The following is a 17,371-nucleotide window of genomic DNA, read 5'->3' as shown; positions in this document are numbered from 1 at the left end:
TTTGACTTTAACTAGCTGAAACCAGAGAGAAGGTAGAACCCAGCAACTAAACTATGACAAAAAAGGTGTTAAACTATGACAAAGTTTTTGTAAGCCTGAAGCTTATCAACATTCTTATCAAAAAAGATTTTTATAGTCAAGTATTTCTTTTCTTATTCTAATTTCAAATGTATATTATTACCCAGTTGCTATAAAATAGAATGAACCATTCTTTTTAAATCTGTTAGGAATATTTAAATAGCATTCGGTTTTTCATAAGTTGTTAAACATTTTTATTTTTAAAATTATACAATGGAGGTATTTTGATGTTGCCATATAATGTACCTTGATCACATTCACTCAATCTCTATTACATTTGTTCCCTTATTTTTAACAGTGTTTAATGATTTTCATTATGCTATTTTCATATGTACAAGCGTATAATGTACTTAAATCATATTCATTCCTTCACTGGATTCTTCTTTCCCTGTCTCCCTTTTCCAGAGGCCCTGCCCCCAAACCAATCCATTTTATATTCATGTCCCCATCTTCATTTGTTTTCTTTCTTTTGGTGGGCTCTAGATTTTACATGTAAAAGAAAACCTGTGTTGTCTTTCGGAATCTAATTTATTTGGCTTAACATGAAAATTCCCAATTCCATCTATTTTTCTATAAATAACACAATGCTTAATTTATGGATGAATAATACTCTATTGTATATTTCTACCAATCTTATTTATCCATTATCCTTTTATGATAGCATAGGCTGATCTATAGATTAGCTGTTGTGAATAGTGTTGCTATAAACACAGGTGTACAGCTATCTATATTGTAAGCTGTCTTAGTTTACTTTAAGCAAATGCTCAGGAGTAGCATATCAGGATCAAATGGGTAATTTTATTTGGGAGCCTCCACATTGATTTTAATAGGGACCTCAGTAACTTCCCATCTAGAGTCTCTATATAAGGCTTCTTTTTCCCTATATTTGTTTCTCCAATTCTATATTGTCTCTTAATAAACATTTATTTTAACTTATTTTATTGTAAAGATTCTGTACAGAAGGTCTACAGTTACATGAGTAAGGCAATGGGTACATTTCTTAACAAGCATTGTTACCCCTTCCTTTTCCCCCAATTTTATAAAAATTATTTTAAAATAGTTGTTCAAAGGAGCTTTAATTCAACATGTAATTTATGAGTATGATACATCTGCTTTTTATTTTCATGGTAGTGGATCTGACTGGGGAATCTTGACATAACTGATTCACACTTCCTCCATGATTAAGGAGGTGAAATGTTTCTCCATCTATTTATTGGTCCTAAAATGAAGAATTCTGAACTTCAGCTCAAGCAATGGTGGTATTCCATTTGTCGAAGAGCAGTGATTCTTACAGTAGTAGGAATTGAAATGGTCATTGTTTCTAGACAAGTGGGAGCCTTTTGCATCTATGAAATGACATAGATTTTACCTCATTTAATTTTACCTCCAAAGAAATCAGAACATTTAATGGTAGCAAAATCAAATGAGGGATTTTTAGTTTGGGAAGTAAGGAGCAAGACTGGCTAGTGTAGTGATTATGAATTAGAGTAATTAAAGTCAAAGAGACAAAATTTTTGAATTTCACATCATAGTTTTACCTTTTACAGGTTTTAAGATGGTAAGAAATGCAGTTCTCTTTTTTATCTGTTCCTGCTGGTAAAATGAAGGTATTAAAGATATTCAACTTTTAAGATTATTGTGAGTATTAAATGCATTCCCTTTCTGGTATGTAGTAAGTGCTTACTGAATACTCGCTATTATTACTTGCTGTGGTTAAATCTTATGTCCCTAGCACTCTTGTTTAAGCATTTGAAACAAAGCTGATGAAAACATAGTGTGAAGTGGGGATCGTTATTCACCCTTCAGCTCAAAGTTACATTGAAAATATAAGACAAACCTATGTACTTATGACCATATAAGATGATGCTAAGTGAAATGAACCCCAAGATATGGACACGAGAGGTCTGTCTTTATTGTTATTGCTTTAAATACCATGTGATTTTATTTTATTTTTGTTGTTGTTTCCTTTGTATGTTCTCTCTCCTATGGCATATCTTCTCTTGCCACTGTACTTGTTTTTGATACCCTGTATCTTGTATATTCATATGTCTAATGTGGGGAGGCGAAGGAGAATAACAAAACGCAGAAACAAGGACACAGGATGGCCCATTGCAGCAAGGAAACCCACAGGACAGTATATTGGAACTTTACAAGGGGAGGGGGAAAGGGAGAGTGTTGGAGGGGGGAGGGGGGAGGGGGAGGTGGGGGAGGGAAGGGATAGTGGGACAACAACAAGGAAGGGAAGGGGTAACAATGATCGACAAGTAATGAACTCATCGCCTTACTCATGTAACTGTAACCTGTCTGTACAACATCTTAACAATAAAAACAACACCCTTAAGATACGTTGAGGCTTCTGTTTGCCAGAAATTTATCTGTGCCTTATTTCAATTAATCCTCACATCATGGCTCTGAGGAAAGTCTATCAGCATGAGAAGACTCAAAGTGAGAAAAGTTTAGTTTGTAAAATGTACACGCAGCCGAAGAGTTCAAATTCAAATATGCTGAGCAAAGTCTTTCTCCACGTCATTACCAGTGCGTACTTTCCACTCTCCATGTCTCCACGAGGTGCCTGTCATCTTGGAATGCCACGTCTCTTGTCTCCTCAAAAGCACTCTTGTAGTCACAGAGTCGTTCTGGCATGCATAGCTCCAAGCCATGGTAGTCCATCTCTCCTCAGGGATAATTGATAGATATGAAAGAAGCAAAGATGCTTCCCCTCATGCATCCTTTGCTGCCTGGCCACCAGACTTTTCTAGAAGCTCGGTAGAAGTCTCAGCAAGTGGTGGTCTATAATGAGCTGAAAGCATCCCAGACTTTAAAACTTTAGAGCTTTGATCCTTAAAAGCTCCTTATCAGTTTTAAAGTTGTTAGGGCTAGAGAAATCTAGCTGTGCTTGGCAAAAGATATCAGGATACTTCTTGGTTAGCTGGCGAAAATATGTACACCAGATATTGTTTAGAATTCACTTTGAAGGAAATTCCACTCTCATTGTTCACTGGTGTCTTGTTAGCCATGTGTGGCAGCTAAATTTCAGTATCAACTTGACTGGATTAAGGAATATTGCAAAACTGTGGAACAATATTCTTAGGTAGATCTATGAGGGTGTTTCTAGAGACTAATGTTTGACCTTGCATGGACCAATTAGATAATTATTCACTGTTAACGTGGGGAAGCACCGTCCAATAGTATTGGGCCTAGATAGGACAGAAGGAAAGAGTGGATGTCTAAATCTATATTCTGGGCCTGATATACAATCTTCTAATCCTCTTGATATCAAGACTCTACAATCTGAGGTCTCTGGACTCTGGTATTCTGAGTTCTCTGACTTAGAGCTGCATACTGAGAGTTGCACTATCCGATTCCCTGCTTCTAAGGCTTTCAGCCTTGAACTGAGTCATGTTACCAGTATTCCAGAATCTCCAGCTTGCAGATGGCTGGTCATGGGGGTGAACAAGCCTCCACAATTATGTAAGCCAATAATGAATTTCCTTTTATGTATTCTTATATATCCTGTTGACTCTGTCTTTCTGGAGACTTCTAATACACTATCATGTCTTAGAAAACGTTCTAAGGCTGCATTCACACACAGAGGCATTTCTGTCATCAAGCAGAAATGTCTGGCATGGCTATGAAAAGGAGACTGGTGTCATTCAAGTAATTTATTTGTCATAGCTGCAGTAGAAGCACTAACAGAAGCTTTAGTCAGTTTGAATGTGATATTTGTCATCTCTGAACTAATTTTATGCATCCTCCTGACGGCTGGAGGAGGGCCTTCTTCCCTCACTAATCTTTATGTACTCTTGAAATAAGAACTTGTTGCTTAAAAAGCTGCATTATTCTGCCAAAAGCAATAAAAATTAGTTACTGAGAAAAACAAATCCCCACACCTATATATATATATATATATATATATATATATATATATATATATGATGTTTTGGAGAATATTTAGAATTTCTCATAAAATTGTCACTATATTACTAATATATATTCAAAGAGTGACAGCAAATTTTGAAAACAATAACAAGCAATATTTTAATAGTTTAGATCATGGATTTGAGAATTGAGTGGGTATTTCTATATTCTACTAAGTGACATAATCTTTTGAATTCAGGATTATACAAAACTAAGCTTCCCAATCAGGCTGCCTCAAATTTGTGTATTTTATTTTAATTTTTCCTTTTCGTGGATAATTTCCAAGGGGAAAATTAAGTGATGCTAAGATAAATGTGGTGAGTTTTTAAGAATTTTATTTCTGCATTGACGGATATGCACTTAACCTTGAGTGATATTGATCCATATTTAATAGAAAAGTGGGCAGATTCTAAGAATATCTCAAGTTGAGTATTAGCAATTTTAAAAAGGAAATGTATAGATAATCTTTTTTATATCAGCTTTTAATGTATTGTTTCAGACATTAACTGATGGGTTAAAGAAAGAAATCAGCAAAAGTAAGCGTATACTCTTATTTCCCAGCTGAGAAGCCGTTTCAGTTTAGGTACCTACATGTGTCTTCTTTGATGCTTTTCTTTAGAAGCAATAATACCCTAGATTTGCTTACATAAGCATTATATAATTCCTTAAAAAGTAACCAACTCTCCTTATTTTTAAATGCTGCCGCAGTCACATTTACCAATTTCCTATATAAATGTCTTTTAACATGTGAATATGTGAGATTGATTAAAAATAAATTGCTGTTTGAAACTATATTTATTATATTCAAGTAAATCTAGTTTACTCCTAAATCATAACACTGTTCTTTCTTGTGCATCTGCATCATCACATCTGACATGGGGAACTGCCCTGTAATAAATAATGTTGACTTGTTGTGTGAACATGACTGCAGACCTCAGCATTTTCCTCCTTTTCCTCCTGCCAATCATATAACCAGCAATAAAAAAAATTGGAAAGAAAACTAGGAAACAAACACCCCTCAAATTTTCTTTCCAATTGAACCAGGCGAGAGATAGAATGCACATGTTTCAAACTATAGGTAAGAATTGCCATCAGCTGCTACAATATGGTAGACACCATGAAGAATGAAAGGGGAAAAAAACAAGCAAGCAAAGAGATGGGTGAGAAACCCAGGGAAAGCAGATTCCAGAAAATAGGGATACATTGGTGAGGTAGCTACAGTATACTTTGTTGTTTTTGATAGTGTTATCTACCCTACTAGGGTAGGTGGGGCTGGTGAGAGGAGGTAGGCTCCAATGGAAAGAGGCAGAGTTGATAAAGGTACTACAGCTAATTCTGTTTTGTTGTTGTTGCTGTTGATGTTGTTGTTCTGGGGTGTCTTTCTTTCCTCTTTCTCTTGGTTTTCTTTCTTATATGAGCATTTGTTTTTAACTTGAACATCTTTTTTTTTTTAATGACCTTGCTTAAATGGGTCAGAATGACAACTGAAAACAAAACTCCTGCTGAAGGAAGAGGAGTTAGTTCAGCATCAATATTTTCTAACAGGCTGAGCAAAAGCTGCCCTCCACAGCATGGGCCTATATGACCTACTCAGACATGTCTATTTGTGAGGTTGATTTCCCCAGACTATGCTTTGTTGATTCACATGAATGGTTGTGGAGGGACAATCAAACTACAGCCAAGTTTGTGTCATGACTCCCTTGACTAGAAATATAGACATGGTATGAAAAACCCAAGCACTTGGAGGCCAAGGCCCAGGCAAATCTCTGCTTGCTTCTAACTTTCCCAGAGTAGTTATTTTGAAAGGAATCCTGCTTTGTTTTAAAAGCTTCTCCTGAGCTCCTTGTTCTTTTCTAGTTGATGAGAATTAGAGGAATAATTAGGGTAGCTGAGCATTCTTGTTTGCCTGAAATGGCTTTGGCTTATGCCCATCACTGGAGAAAAATATCAGACTGCGCTTCTTTTCATTCTCAAAGGTATACTAGCTTGGATAGTGCCACTTTTGAGATTTCATATTGCAATTATGAGGATAATGAATGTTATATCTTCTCCCCCAATCACCACATCAATGACTGGGTTTTTTATAGATCTGATCAGAAAGATAGCTACTGGTAGTTATATGTACTTGAGACAATGAAGTGAGCAGAAGTATATCTAGCCTTACATGGGTGTATTTTCCAATGAGTTTAGCTACCATGTCACACATAAAACAATTGAACTCATTCAAGAATTAATCTGATTAAACTTTCTTTGAAATCTAGACCAGTGATAAAAAACCATGGTGATGTGGTTTTTTTCTTGTTTTGGATATTTCTTGGTGTTGGGTTGGTAAGAAAAGGGACAGAAAGGGTCCTTCATTCTGTGGTTTAGGCAAGTTCAAGTTTTACCTCTGCACTTTGTCAGAGAATCTTGACTTGTTCTTCAATATAAATCTCAGTCTTCATATATTCTAAGTAGGATTTCTGAGATCTAGTCTCTCACTATCCCAATGTCAAAGCGGGGATATTTCTCAGGGCTGATTTGCTAATGACATACATACTAAGTATGTATGTGTGGGCACAGACATGTATACATAGGTGTTGCTTTGGTTCCTTGAGGTTAGAGACCAGATCCACAAACATTTTACCACTCAGACCTTTACTAGTGAACCTAAGACATGTCATATGGTCAATGTTTGTTGAACTACAAGAAAATGAATTACAAACAAGCCATTGAATCAATGAAATTAATTAAAACTTTTTTCTCATAAACTTTGACATAGCCTTAGAGAATTGACTCCAATAATCATAATTTGGAAACTAATATTTTCTGACCTTCATAATTAAATGATTCAAGTATAAGTTTGGAGGTACTGGAGAAATAATAACATGTGCAGCATTGTTATAAAATTTTCAGAGAGACAAATGCTCACTGGAAAGCTTCCAATATGTCATTTCACTATGAGATAGCATTTAGCCATTTTTGATTGTGAAATGTTGACTTCCGACCTGGCCAACATGAACAGATGAGACTTTTATGCTTCCTTTGCACCTTATTTTGCTACGAAAAGAATACTATGCTCTTGTTGGCAAAAAAAAAAAAAGACCATGTTATGTAAATGTGATAAAGGCCAGAGATATACAAAATCAATAATTCTTTTTTTTGGTGCTTGTACTGAGGCTTGAACTTAGGTTCTGCGCACTGTCTCTAAGCTTTTCTGCTCCGAGCTGGTGCTCTACCACTTGAGACACACCTCCATTTCTAGCTTTTTGCTTGTTAACTGGAATAATATTCTCACAGATTTGTCTGTCCAGGCTATTTTCATACTATGCTGCTAAGTTCTCAGTCTCCTGAATGAATCACTGGTGCTCAGCTAATAAATCATTTCAAACTTAATTTTAATGGGGCTGTGACGCTTATTGAGGTAAAATATCTTCTCTATATTTGAAATACACCTAATTAGACACATCAAACAAGGTAAAATCAATCTGGATATATTTGATAGGAGACTGGTTTAAGTCAATTTTAAATCTTTAACATTTGAATAAAAGTGCACAAAAGAAGTTAACTCTAAGGATGTCTGTAATGGTTATATATTAGTGTAATCTCAGAACTTGAATACACATTTAGCCATGAATCTATAACTAAGAGCAGAAGCAGGGAATTGTGTAATTACATATTATATTGACTGTGTTCAGGAATATTCAAGTGGAAGTAGATCACAAGGCTTCAATTATCCAGATTGGCCCTCTTGATCAAAAGTAATTTACTGGCTAATTGTACATTCTCCATCCCTTTGGTCTGATAAACTCTTGAGTTAAGGGATAGGAAGCCAAATTGAACCATGTGTGTGTGTGTGTGTGTGTGTGTGTGTGTGTGTGTGTGTGTGTGTGTGTGTGTGTGTGTGTGTGTTGCTGCTGGTCCCTTAGTCTTAGATTTAAATATGGAAATGGCTTCCCCTAGAGTTTATTTAACTCAGCAAAATGGCTGAAAATGATTAGATTTTGTTTGCCAAGTGGATTTTTTGGATCCCTTTTCATTTTTAGTTTCGATGATCTCTCTTTCTAGAGGTCTGTAGTGGCTGAGAGCTGATAAAATGTGCCTGATTTCTCACTGTTCTTTGTATGAGTAAGTTACTCAGTGCTCTCAGTGATACATAATTTGCAGTTAGTCTGTATTTTTTCCCATTCAAGTATCTACACTGTGAAGGGTTATTTTTTCATTGATGCCAATGTTTATGAGCAGATATCAAGGATGAATATCATATGCAATATATTTGTGTTCCATATTTCAATATTTAAACTATAGTAAACTAGAAAGTTACATGGAAATCTTCCTTCCCTGAAATTAACTGGTAGATATATTTTCTCAGTAACTGGAAGATTTTATAACACTGATTTATTGTATTGAAAGTAAATGCAAAACTGGAAGTTTAGAGAACAAGACTTTATACTAAATATTTATAGTTTGAAAATAAATCTTCTCATTAGTTTTGCTGCTTGAAACATTAATTATATTGGGGAAAGATGAATTAGTTTTCATTCCTTATATATACCACCAACTTTAGGAGGCATAAATTTTTTATTTACCAATTTATTTGAGTATCATAGAGACTTTTTATATTTTGGTACTAGCATGTACAAATACAAACAGGTAAAACCAGAGAGAGAGAGAGAGAGAGAGAGAGAGTGAGAGAGAGAGAGAGAGAGAGATGCGGGGTAGAAAGATTTGCTCAACTTCCTATATGTAATAGGAAGTATGTGTGTGAGAGAAAAAAAAATCCCTGGAGACAGGAATTTCAGAAGTTCTAATTGCGAATCTGCCATTGTAACAGCGAGCAAAATCAAGTCATTTTTTTTATTTTACTCATATACAAAATAGTGAGCTCTCAAAAGTTCTATAATGTTCAAATAAAATGATATCTCTGAAGAGGGTTACTGTATCAATTTGGGTACCATTATTTTGTTAGGGTGGGTCTCTATGCAGTTGAGCCTGATTGATTGATTAGGGGATCATAAATTTCTTGGTAGCTACTGAGAAAGCTTCCAACAAAGAAGACAGTGTCGTTCATTTTCTTTTGCTATGATCAGATTAAGACTCAAGCAAAAGCTTAGAAAATAAAGTTAAAAAGCCATTGTCGCCTCTGAAAACATTACAGGATGGATTAGGAGAAACCCTAGGTCTCCTTGGCACAGGCCCAAATTTTCTTAATAGAGACCCAGAAACACAACAAATCAAAGAAAGGTTGGACAAATGGGATTGCATGAAGTTGCAGAGCTTCTGCATGGCAAAGGACATAGCTAGCAAGATCAATAGAAAGCCTATGGATTGGGAGAAGATCTTCACTAGCCATACAACGGACAAGGGTCTCATAGCTAAAATATACCTTGAACTCAAAAAATTAAATCCCCCAACAACAACTCTTCAAAGAAAGAACTGCCCAATAAATAAGTGGGCTAAAGACTTAAAGAGAAACTTCTCTGAAGAGGAAAGAAGGATGGTCAATAGACACATGAAAAATTACTCAACCTCCCTAACCATAAAAGAAATGCAAATCAAAACGACATTGAGATATCACCTCACTCCAGTTAGAATGGCTAAAATCAAGAACTCTAAGAACAACAGATGCTGGAGGGTATGTAGACAGAAGGGAACCTTACTGCACTGTTGGTGGGAGTGTAAACTTGTTCAACCACTTTGGAAAGTAGTATGGAGGTTCCTTAAAAGACTCCACATAGAGCTCCCCTATGACCCAGCAATCCTACTTTTGGGCATTTACCCAAATGTTTGCAAACAAGACCACACTAAAGCTACCAACACGACTATGTTTATTGCAGCACTATTTTACTATAGCTAAGATATGGAACCAACCCAGATGCCCTTCAGTAGTTGAATGGATCAAGAAAATGTGGTATATATACACAATGGAATTCTATGCCTCCATCAGAAAGAATGACATTTCCCCATTTGTTAGGAAATGGAAAGGCTTGGAAAAAATTGTATTAAGTGAAGTAAGCCAGGCCCAAAGAAACATAGGTCCCATGGTTTCCCTTATTTGCAATATCTAGTATATGTCTGAGTCAAGCAGAAAAGGTCAGATAAGGTGATGTTAGGGAAATGAACCCTAAGATATGTATTCAAATGTTCTTTTTCTTTCATGCGATTGTTTCTAACACATTTATAAGATTATTTCTTTGTTGCTTTGTATGTCCCTTCTCCACAGTATAACCCCTGCTTTCACTGTATTTGATGTTGGTATAATTTGTGGAGGGGAAGGGGGAAAACAAATCGTTTAAATAGGGATACAGGTGGACCCATTGCAACAATGAGATGTACAAGTCGTTATGTTGAAAAATGAACTTTACAACTTTGGTGCAGGGCGGGGGGGAGGAGAGGGTTGTAGTGGGGAGGATTGGGTGGCGGGTGGCGGGGGTTTGGGGGGGTGGGAGGGGGAGAGGATGGGATGGGATGGCAAGGGGAAACAAAGGAGGAGGCTACAATGCTTGATAAGAAATGTACTCATTATCTTGCCCATGTAGTTGTAACCCCTCTGTACAGTATTTTCACAGTTAAAAAAAGCCATTGTCGCAACACACACACACACACACACACACACACACACACACACATTTAAAAGAAGAAAAAGACTTCTCAGTGGGTTGGAGGATTGCTATATGTATTACTCAGCTAATCAAGTTCTGAACAGTAGGTTGTAGTGATTCTCTGGATGTTCACAAAAATAGGTCTCATGACTATTTAGCTGAAGGGAAAAAGTCAACTCAGTAAGGTGCCATCAAGACCATGTAGTTTTGCACACATCCTAGAGAAAGTGAGAAAACAGCCCCAAATGTCTTTAATCTCCAGAGATGAAGTGAAAAAATTCTGAGTGCCAAAGTTCAAGTCATGATGAAATGAAGGCAGACCCATCTTTTCATCTACTTTCCCCTTCTCCAGCCTGAATGATTCACATAGTAATATCCCCACTAATTTTAAATATATGAGAGGTTCCAGAACTTTTTGATGTACATTTCAGAAATTATTTTAGAAAGTGACTCATCAGATTGCTAAAATATCCTTAAGTCAAATTACTTACACAAATGAATTAAGATTTTCCAATAATCATTAGACCTTCCTTTTGTAGGTATACTTTTAATAAGTCTGATTTAATAACTATTTCCATAAAATTGTCATCTTATATCTCTTATTTTCTGCAGTGCTCCATGTGCCAAACTCCATGGCAAACACTTCCAAAGAGTGGATATAAATTCAGAGTGGCAGCAAACATTTTAGGCATTTGTTATACCAGGAAAATTGATTCTTGACGGGTGCTACTTAGTTTTGATTGGTTTGAGACAGTAATACTTCACAGGAAAATCTTGCAAAATTGTGTAGCAAAGCTGGAGGAAGCCTACTCTGTAATCAACAGTGAATGAAATAACCCAGAAGAATATTTAGGGTGCTATTTACGGTGTTTAAGATAGGTCATAATTGGAAGAACTTTTTGGTTTAATGATATTTCCTTATTTATCACTTAAAGTGTAATAAAATTGAATTGTTGGTAAATTCATTCTTTCCTACTGTTCTCTTTCTGGTATTTTACAATGTCCTGCAGTATTACAGCATGATGTTAATAGGAAATATGGAAAGGTGACTTAGATGATGAACCACATCTCTTTGGCAAATTATACAAGAAGGTGAGGATTTCTATTGAGTTCTACTCTAGTTCATCCTTTTATGATAACTACTAATGAGAATGCAAAGAAAAATGGAAGGGTTCTCTTTTGGAATGTAGAAAAGCAATGCATAAAATGTTAGCCTTGGTTAAAAGGATGACAACATTTTAGACATTATGTGATTTGGGGGCCCTTTTTTAATTTTTTAAATTTTTATTGTGAAAATACTGTACAGAGGGGTTACAATTACATGGGCAAGATAATGAGTACATTTCTTATCAAGCATTGCAGCCTCCTCCTTTGTTTCCCCTTCCCCTCCCATCCTCTCCCTGCCCCCCAACCAACCCTCCCCCCCTACCAAAGTTGTAAAGTTCATTTTCGACATAATAACTTGTACATCTCATTGTTGCAATGGGTCCACCTGTATCCCTATTTAAACGATTTGTTTTTCCCCTTCCCTTCCACAAATTATACCGACATCAAATACAGTGAAAGCAGGGGTTATACCATGGGGAAGGGACATACAAAGCAACAAAGAAATAATCTTATAAATGTGTTAGAAACAATTGTATGAAAGAAAAAAAAACATTTAAATACATACCTTGTTTTAAATTTCATGAAACAGCTTGTTTTACTTTGGTGCTTCTATATTCTCCTTTATTGCAACAGCCATTGACTTTTGTCCAATGCTCCCAATCAAAAGATTGTAGGTTTATACAATATAGACCAATCTTAACACTAAATATTTTTGAGTTGTATGTGATTACTTTAAATCAAGTTGCTCAGCACAGTCATTTTAATATTATTCTCTTTCATTCTTTTTTCAGTTTCTGGGTCCACCTCTACCATTGACAATATCCATTTATGTCTCTTACAGGGCATGTTGCACTGATTAAGAAGGGCCTTTTTATTCAGGCAATCTGGCTCTAGTAATAGATCACAATATGCTATATTTTGGACACAACGTAGATAGAGAATCTACATCTAGAACCAGCTGGGATATGACATTGGGGCAGTGTTTACAATGTCTTTAAAAGTAGACTTCGGTGGCATCTGACTTCGGGAAAATCAGATGTGGATACTCCCATTGTAATTTGCAAAAAGAAAATATATGGTTCCAAATTTGGATCCCTACAAATGGTGATGATTGTTTTCTATTTCGGCAGTATAACAGAATTAAATGAATACCTGAACTCTTTCAATCATAACATAGAACAACCTGTTAGTTTTCAACACAGATGTCACTTAGTCCCAAACCAAAATGCTCAGTTACATAGTTATAGTTCATTAATATTTTTCAATTGTTTCTGGATTTTTGAAAATTAAGGTGAAGTTTCAATTTACTATACTGGAGTTTCAATGGTTTTATACAGAAAAACAGACCAGTTAGTTCCAAACAAGTCCTGATTTTGTAGTTATCTGTTTAAGTAGACAATCTTGAATTGAGGGAGTTGTGCTTTGATCTTCATCCTCACCCCCATGCCTGCATGCACATAGCAGTGGTGTGACTCTAAGCCAATGAGAGCCAATTAATTTCTGGATTTCTACTATGGGTTCCCGAAGATGCACAAATCCATTTCATTAGAAAATAAACAAATCCTTTCTGATTTATCTTGAAAACAGAGAATCCAATATGTGCTTTTATCTCTATCAGTTTACTTTTTTCAACCAGTTGAAGATTATTAATAGAATCTCAGGAATTAGAAACCATTGATTCTTATGGTAAGGGAAGCTGACAAAACAAACCTGTGGTATGGACTCATTGTGGAAATTGCCTCTCATGTCTGTGTGATCAACTATGCTAGCAAGAAAAGGCATAGAGGAGGCAGTACAGCTTGGAATATAGAAGGACTAATTTAGTGCGCTGGCATTTAATTTTTCCCCCTGAATATCTCAGTATCTTTTCAACACAGCAATTTGTAATCTTCATTTAAACACTTTCAATTTTGAACCTCTAATTATAGTTTATATAATTCATGTTTTTCAAAGAACACCATTTTTTCTACATGGAAACATTTGCGTATTTCTTTCAGATGTTTAAATATTTTAACATTAGTAATAGGAAAAAATCCTTATAATAGCTCTATAATGGCCTTTGAAGGGGAATGGAAACCACATATTAGAAGTTAAAAGAGAAAAAAAAAACTAATTCCAAAATTTGACTACATCATATTTAGTGATTTTTCAAAAATATAAAATGTAGGCAACAAGTAAAAATATATAATATTTGTTGGCACTAAAACAACAATAATTGCAGTTGCATTTATTGAATGCAGAAATCACATTAGTTATGGATATTTACAACTTGGAAATTACCTTTTGCTTATTATTTCATTTTACAGTTTTCATGAGGAAAGGCTCCTAATCTATTCTTGACACTTTGCTAGGAGAGATTTTATCCTTCACTATCAAGTTATTCACATTTGCCCTTTTCATTATTTTCCATGGCATCACTATGCTATCAAGAGAGCAGAGGAGATCCTGTAGGTCCAAGAGTGGCAACTGATAGTGTATGTCTCACAATTCGTAGCTGACCAAACATAACACTTTTGTCTTCTAGAAAGAAATTTGGCTTTTTTAAAATTAGTTTACTTGCCAAATGAGAAAGATGCTAAATTGTTTCTTTTTCGATCATGAGGTTTGAACTCTGGGCCTGGGCACTGTCCCTCAGCTCTTCAGCTCAAGGCGAGTGCTCTACCACTTGAGCTCTACCACTTCCGGTTTTCTGGTGGTTTATTAGAGATCAGAGTCTCATGGAGTTTACTGTCCTGGCTGGCTTTGAACTGTGGTCCTCAGATCTCAGGCTCTTGAGTAGCTAGGATTACAGGTGTGGGCCACCAGTGCCTGGTTTACTAAACTGTTTCTTAACAGCACTTCTTCCTGGGTAAATTATCCCAAAGTGTTTGCAAAAAGGTGACTTGTACAATCCCATTGGATGTTTTTAAGAAAATAAAGAGGTCATACAAATTGTTTAAGGACACTGTACTCCTGATTGCAGTAGTGATATAAATGAGGTTTGTTCACTGGTAATATTTAAACTATGCTTAATTCTATCAATAATACCTCCAGTATTTCATTTATTGAAACCTTTCTTATATGTTTGAGGAGTATGTGTTTATGGGTAAGGACATATGAATAATGTATATAAATCGTTGCTTTTGAAAAGATATATACATAATCTATAATGACGAGAAACCACAAATGTAGGGTATTTGTATGTGTGTTAATAAATATTGTAATTTACAAACTAAATTCAGTGGAATTTAGGAAACAGTCTAGAATTTTCAGTAGTTCTGAGAAAATTTCTAGACTCAGTTTATTTCTGTTCACATTTGGACTATTTATAACCGGTCTTTTCGCAGCTTATTTAAGAAATTTGTGACCCAAATTTTTTATCTTCCAAAATGGATATTGTAATAGTGCTTACCTCATGGGGTTATTACCAAGATTCAATGAATTCATAACTTTAACCTTCATAAAACCTGGCACAAACAAGTGCTCTTTGAGTGTTAAATGAGTAAATAAGAGATGTCCAAGTGATATTTTTAAATACGATGACAGTTTTCTGTGGGAAGAGAGATGACGTGGCTATGGTTCCAGTGACAAATAATACAAGGAAAAAAGAAAACTTGAGTTACATGTTAAAGCAAGAGGAGGGCCTTCAGAGGGAAATAAGTTGTCTTTTCCATAAATACTTGTTCCTAAGTCACATGGAGTTTCAGTAGCAAATGTGTAAGGAAGAAAAGGATGCTGGAACCAAGGTTACTCCACCTGGCCCAACAGCAGGATTTACTTCTAATTGGAGGAATCTCCAGTTACACTCCAATGTCTAAGGGGTGAGGCTTGATGAACACCTTCCTCTTCTGACCTGGGTGGTGACATCTCAGGGGAAACATAGCTGGCAGTTGTCACCTTTTTGTTTGAGGATGAGCAATCCACTTTGGACTAAAACTAGAGGCTCACTTTGCTTCCTCTGCTAAGTTCCCAATGAGCCGTGAAACTGGCACCCACCAAGAGACAAACTGGGCACACTAGCCCGCATTATGGCAAAGGTCGGACTCTCTCACGCTCTGTTTCCCCACGTGCCTTTGCCTCCCAGCCTGTTTCCTGGTCTCTAATTAGCTCCCAGATGCCATCGTTTTGTTTGCAGCATTGGCCCCATTTACCACCCCTTCTTTCCACCGTTAGTGGTCTCTCTGGCACAGTTTATGTTTATTCATTCAAGCTAACAGCTCTGCCCAGTTGAGCTTCACTCTGTGGATTTTCACCATGTAGGCTTATCTCAGCCTTCCTGACATGGAGTCCAAACCCAGCAGCTGTACAGAAGGAAACTGGGGCCCAGGAGCTCAGCCTATCTTGGATGGAAGCTGACAAGAGTCAGACAAGAGTCAGAGACCTAGCCAAGAAATCCAGAACGCGAGAAAGACGTCTACTATTAATAAGAAGATGAAATGCAAAGAAAAAAAATTGAGACGGAAGCGCTGTCACTTGGTCACCATGGAAAAGGAGGCTGCAATTGAGGAACTTGGGGAAGATGATCAGTTTACACATGGGGAAATTTTATTCCCATCTCAAGCCCACAACCCACATCAAATAAGGGATTGCATCTAGTTCTGGAATCAGGCAGGAATGATGCTCAAGGCTGAGGTTTTTTTTTGTTTTTGTTTTTGGGTTTTTTTTTTGCACAATTTAAGGGGCCTTGGAGAAGCTGAGAGCGTCAGAATAAAAAGTGTGCAGACATTTTCCTTCCCTTGGGTGTCTGAGAATCGAACAGAAACTGCAGCCTAGGTTAGAGTTGACTAACATCGGGAGAGAAGGTTTAGGCCAGGAAACGCAGGCTTGTAATGCCAGAAAAGGGATTTGAATTGCTTTTTGGGCAAGGGAATGGCTGAATACTTTGAGCATCGATGTGTGTGCAGATTAGCTGGCAGTCGTTTCTGAGCTAAAATCCAGCAAAAGAGGAAGACATGAGTCCAATTAGGATACCTTTTATTCGCCATAGACAACTCCCTTTTATTGTCTGACATTTAGTAGGTGTTTAATAAATATTTATGTAAGGAAAGAATAAAGTAATTAAATATAATCTGCTTGAATTAGTAAATTTAACTTCAACGGATCTAACACTTTATATGTAATAATTCTGATCTGACAGCTTTACTGAATATTTCTTGTCAGGTAGAAAATCAGTCTATAACAGAAACAATACATTTCATTCAGGTGGTGGCATTTTTTTTAATATTGAAGTTTCTGCTTATAATGAGTTGGGAAAGGAATTAATCATCATTGTCTTCCTTCCCCAGCGTATAATAAATATTTATCAGTTATAGGCTTCTGGGATTATATGAAACACAGAATAGCTTTTCAGAAAAGTCTTCCTTACCTCTACATGCAAAGGCAAATACTTTTGCTATGTATTCCATTACTTCCTGTAACTCAGAAGCGTTCACCCTACTGTCAACGAGTCATTAACATCTGTAATGAGGAAAGCATTGCTGAATCTCAATGCTTAACACAATCCTGGTACAGACTGTTCTATAAATTTTCTTCTACTGCATCATTTTCTGTTCCTAGGTTACAGTGGTAAAAGCACTGTTCTGGGCACTGATGTTACATCAATAAGACAAAGCAATGGAATTACCATGAGCAAATGTGGGTGGGGAGGGGACAGAGATAGAGAATACATATATAAACAATTGATATGAACTCTATCAGTCACCATAAAT

The sequence above is a fragment of the Dipodomys spectabilis genome, unplaced genomic scaffold, assembly GCF_019054845.1.
Source record: "Dipodomys spectabilis isolate Male_0828 unplaced genomic scaffold, ASM1905484v1 ptg000138l, whole genome shotgun sequence".
NCBI classification, from domain to species: domain Eukaryota; kingdom Metazoa; phylum Chordata; class Mammalia; order Rodentia; family Heteromyidae; genus Dipodomys; species Dipodomys spectabilis.
Note: the sequence above shows the minus strand (reverse complement) of the source record.